This window comes from Azolla caroliniana, unplaced genomic scaffold (assembly GCF_043228905.1).
Source record: "Azolla caroliniana isolate FFs.n. ecotype wild unplaced genomic scaffold, voAzoCaro1.0.p SCAF_17, whole genome shotgun sequence".
Taxonomy (NCBI): Eukaryota; Viridiplantae; Streptophyta; class Polypodiopsida; order Salviniales; family Salviniaceae; genus Azolla; species Azolla caroliniana.
In genome coordinates this window covers 18,042,915-18,048,607 of record NW_028230452.1, presented here as the reverse complement: position 1 = coordinate 18,048,607, position 5,693 = coordinate 18,042,915, and positions in this window count along the sequence as shown.

Here is a 5,693-nt window from a genome sequence, read left to right as displayed (position 1 = left end):
AAGAGTAATAGGTTCTGAAGGGCAAAGAAAGGAGATAATCAGAGAGTTGCATGACAAAGAATGGGCTGGTCATCGAGGAGTGTGGGCCACTTTCAGTAAGATTAAAGAATGATTTTGGTGGCCTCGATACTATGAGCAAATAAAAAAGTATGTGGAAACTTGTCCCACTTGTCAATATTATTCAAATGTAAAATTTTGTGATGAATTACACCCAACATACTCACCGGGGGTGCATTACAAGTGGATGATAGATTTGGTAACAATGCCACTTGGAGTAGGACAAAAGAGATACTTGGTTCTTGCTAGAGAAGATCTAACAAATCAAGTGGAAGGTCGTTCATTGCGAACAAAAGGGACATTAGGAGTATGTCAATTCATCTTGGAGGACATTGTTTGTAGATATGGATGTATCGGGAAGATAGTGGCAGATAGGGGAGAACTCAATTCTGCGGAAGCTCAAGATTTTTTCGACAAAATAGGAATTCGGCTTTCTTTGACAACAGCGTACAATCCAGAAGCTAATGGAAAGGTAGAAAGGGGACATGGGCCAATAGTCAAAGCTTTGGCAAAGGCATGTAGAGGACGGGTTAGTGATTGGCCAAAAACCTTACCCTATGCACTATGGGCTGATAGGACAACTCACAACACTGTTACTGGATATATGCCTGCAGAATTAATCACAGGACAGAAGCCAATAATGCCAATTGAAGAAAAGATAACTACATGGGTTGTGTTGCCTTGGGAATCGGAAATGAGTAGGGAAGATTTACTTGCAGTTCGAATACGACAACTTCAATCAAGGATAGAAGACATAGAAAAAGCAGCTACTAGATTGAAAGAGGCAAGAATCAAGAATAAGGACAGATTTGACAAGATGAAAAGAATACGACCAAGAAAGGTGCAAGAGGGAGATTGGGTATTAGTATATGATAATAGCCTAGATAATCAATACAGTACTATTCGGAAGTTTGCAAAAAGATGGTTTGGACCTTATGAAGTTAGGAAAATAACAAATAAAGCCACATATTTCCTCAATGAATTAGATGGGACAGAAATTCGTATCCCAATTGCAGGAAAAAGGATTAAAATATTTAAAAGGAGGGAGTCATTAGAGCCTCAATTTTATGAAGAAGTAGAAGAACTAAAAGAATCGGAAGAAGTGTTGGATGAACTCTGCACAACCAATGTGCAAGTTCAGAGGGGGTGGGTGTCGTGAAGAATGTGCTTCACGATATAAAAATGAGCTTAAATGTTGTAAAAGTGTGTAATAAATGTGCTTCATGATATAAGAATGAAGCTATATATTGTATTAAGTAAAATTGAGGAACTTGAACCCTCAACCTTGTATACCAAGCACCAAGCATACACCACTAAGCTAGGTTAGTTATTTTAGAATGCATTTTCATCATTATAATTATCTCATATCTATTTTCATACATAGCCATCATTCATCACATGCAATGCATGTGCGCCAAATGGCGATCATGCATTACATGTAACTCATGCATTGCATGCATGCCATGCTCCCATACATTACCATATGCATGGCAACACTTATATAAAGAGGGGAAAGGGAAAACAAGGAGGGGAATCAAGAGAAAGTTAGAGAAATAAGATAATCACAAAAACAAACAAGTTAGCTTGTTGGTGAAGAGGCTCGTGTTTCCAAGTTGGAGTCAAGAGTTCGAATCAAGGGTCGGTAGAGAATGTGTTCAGTTTGCGATCAAGGATTGTAAAGTTGGTAAAATATTGTCTTTTTAATATACATCATGTTTATATCAAATACTCTTGCTTCTTGATTCATACTTTGTCTCAATCTTCCTTATTAAATCATACTTTGTCTCAATCTTCTTTCTTGAAGCATACATTGTCTCTATCTTTTATCTATGCTCATCTCTCTCTCTCGCACACACACACACATTACTCGTAACTCTTCTTCTTGCTATCCTTAACCACTCTATCATCACCATACAAGCCTTATTAAAAGTTAAGTTTCTTCAACTCCCCTTAACCTTAGTCCCCGCGACTTTGCCGCACGAACCACAACTACCCCGACAGCGTCGTGTGTGGGCGAACAACTATTGAGCTATGTTCGGGATGCAATGACGCCGAATGGTGTGTGGGAAAATCTGAAGAAGATCTTCGCCGCGAGCACCACAGCCAAGAAGCTTCAGCTCCGACAGGAGTTGAGCAACCTACGACAACGCGACTCGTCGGTGGCGGACTATACCTCGAAGATCAAGGATATTTGCGACTCCCTCGCCTCCATAAAGGTGAACATCGAGGAGAGTGAGATGGTCCAGATCTGTCTCGGAGGTTTGGCGTCGAAGTTCGGAGCGTTCCGGACGGCTGTGTGTACCCGGGAGAATACGCCGTCCTTTTTCGACTTACAGTCAATGCTCCTGGTAGAGGAGAACCACGCGGGTGCGTCTACAAGCACGCACACCAACAGCAGAATGTTGTACACGGAGGGAGATAGGCCCCGTGGACGTGGAGGACGAGGCGAGTCGGCACGCAATGGAGGCGGCCGACGAGATCAAGGAAGAAGGCACCGAAGTGATGCCGACAGCAACTCCGGACCCTCCGGAAACAGGGGGAGTCGAAGCGATGAGAATCGGCAAGGGAAGGCCATCGCGGAGTGCTGGTACTGTGGCAAGAAAGGCCACAGGGAAAGTGAGTGCTAGAAGAAGCGCGCCGATTCAGAGAGAACCAGTTCCGGAAACGGCTCTGGACATACCGACAAGGGAAATCGGCAGCGATCACACTACGCCGAAGACTCCGAGAGAGCCAGAGAAGGGTCTGCCTTCGTGACGAGACACAAAGCAAAGTCAATGAAACGGATCACCCCGAGATTGGACGAGGTGTGGTACGTAGACTCCGGCGCGTCAAACCACATGACGAGCCATAAGGAGTGGTTCTCGTACCTTGAAAAACCGATACAACCTGGAGTAGTCGCAACTAGAGACGACACTCCGCATCCGATCGCGAATGTCGGAGAAGTTCCCCTTAGCCATGTCGGGCAGAAAGGGAAACTCATGAACGTGCTGCACGTTCCGACAATCACGAAGAGCTTGGTCTCGGTCGGACAGATCGTCGACCAAGGGATGGAGGTTCGGTTTACACACCTCGGGTGCTTCATTGAGGAAGAAGGCCGTGTGATTGCGCAAGGGCACAGAGATGGGAGGATGTTCATCCTCGACTCCACTGACGGCGGCACCGCAATGTTCGCGAAGGGAAGAAAACCGAGTCGGACATCGACTTGTGGCACAAGCGGATAGGCCACGTCAACTACCAGCGGCTTCAAGATCTCCAATCGAAACAGGTAGTGTTCGGATTGCCCAAATTTAGTGGCCGAAAGGCACAAATTTGTGAAGCCTGCCAGCTCGGGAAGCAACACCGACTTCCTTTCCCCAACGAGCTAAACCGGAGCCGGAATAAGCTCGACCTTATACACTCCGATGTATGGGGGCTGGCACAAAACGTTAGTCTTGGCGGGAGCCGATATTTCATCTCATTCATCGACGACCACACGCAGCACACGTGGATCTACCTCATTGAGAGGAAGAGTGAAGTCTTCGACTATTTCCGGGACCTCAAAGGGTTCGTGGAAACGGAAACGGGACGGAAGATCAAGTGCCTGCGGTCGGATGGCGGAAAAGAGTACTTTTCTGGTCAATTCAACGGTTATCTACAACAAATGGGAATTCGGCGCGAATTCAGTTGTAGATACACGCCAGAGCAGAACGGCGTGGCCGAGAGGAAGAATCGGTCAGTTGTGGAAGCGGCACGGGCAATGTTGGAGGAGAAGAGTTTGCCCAAGTTCTACTGGGCTGAGGCGGTAAGGACCGCGGTATACATCCAGAACTGGATCGGAGACAAAGTGTCGGCGCACGAGCTGTATTTCGGAACGAAGCCGAACTTGCGACACTTGAGGGTGTTCGGTAGCATTGCGTATGTGCATGTACCGAAGGAGAAAAGGAGGAAGCTGGACGCAAAGGCCGAGAAATGCATCTTGGTCGGTTACTCGGACGAGTAGAAGGGTTATAAGTGCTATAACCCTCGCACAACAAGCGTGTGTTAGCCGCGACGTTGTGTTTGACGAGTCCGCGTCCTAGTACCAGCCCCCGACTCCGAACCCCAACTCCAATCCGAGCTCTGACGATGAGGTCGGCGAGGCCGAGATGCCTCCGGATGAGCCCGAAATCGAGACCCGCGAAGAGAGTCCGATTTCACTCCGTTTAAGTGGACCGATTGGACAATTGAGTCGGTACGACCAGTCCGATGAAGAGTCGGCGAGTAGTGGAGACTCGGTCGTGCATTCCCCGCGCAGGAAGCCGAGGAGACGGCTTACACGCAAAGAGAAAGGGAAGAAGAAGGTATCGGATTCCGGCACGGATAGGAACGAGTCAGACCGATGCGAGTCCGACTCCGAGGGAACCGATGACGGGTCTTTAAAGGTGAAGACCGCGTCAACCGAGAAGGCCTCGACATCGGCTAATGTGAGATTACGCCGATCTACCCGCCAGAAGAATCTTGTTTTGTGGTTCGGATACAACGAGTACATGGCGCATCATTATGCGTACATGACCCGTGTAGCGGAAGTGCGTGAGCCGGAGAGCTACGCAGAAGCGGCTAAAGACGCGAATTGGCGTGCCGCGATGGAGGAAGAGTTGCACGCATTGGCGGAGAACGAGACCTGGGACCTGGTTGACGCACCAAGAGGAGTAAAACCGATCAGGTGTAGGTGGGTGTACAAGGTCAAGTACAACACCGATGGCTCGGTCAACCGGTACAAGGCTCGGCTAGTGGCAAAGGGCTACGCGCAGAAACACGGCATCGACTACGAAGAGACGTTTACGCCGGTCGCGAAAATGACGACCATCCGTGTTTTGCTCGCAGTAGCTGCGGTGAAGGGGTGGCACTTACATCAGATGGATGTAAAGAATGCGTTCCTGCAAGGTGACCTTGAGGAACAGGTGTACATGGTACAGCCTCCCGGATTTCACTCTGGAACGAACTCCTCGGCAGTATGCCGACTGAAGAAGTCCCTTTACGGACTGAAGCAAGCCCCGCGTGTCTGGAACGTGAAGATCACGCAACAACTGCGTCGGATGGGCTTCGTCACGTCAAAATCGGACTCTTCCCTGTTCATCCGGAAAGGTCGACTCGGACCAGTCAGTATTTTACTATATGTTGATGACTTGGTCATCATTGGCGCCGACCTACGTGAAATCGACCGCGTGAAGCTCCAGCTTGCAGCATCATTCGACATGAAGGATCTGGGGGACCTTCATTACTTCCTCGGGATCGAAGTGATCCGTACCCCCGAAGGCATATTGATTAGCCAACGTCACTACGTGCTGAGTATGCTCTTCAAATTCGGGATGGCTGACTGTAAGTCAGTCTCGACTCCTCTGGACAGAACCGTCAAGCTTCGTCCCGATACGGGAACGGTATGCGACCCGATGAGGTTCCGACAAATTGTCGGAAGCCTCATATACTTGACCATCACCCGACCCGACCTCAGTTATCCGGTCGGAGTGATCAGTCAGTTCATGGCGCAACCTACCGAGGAACACCTTCAGTGTGCGCAACGCATACTTCGGTATGTCAACGGCACTAAGGACCGGGGACTGCTATATCGGACCGGTGCAGCCGCGCAGTTAGTCGGCTACACCGATGCTGACTGGGCT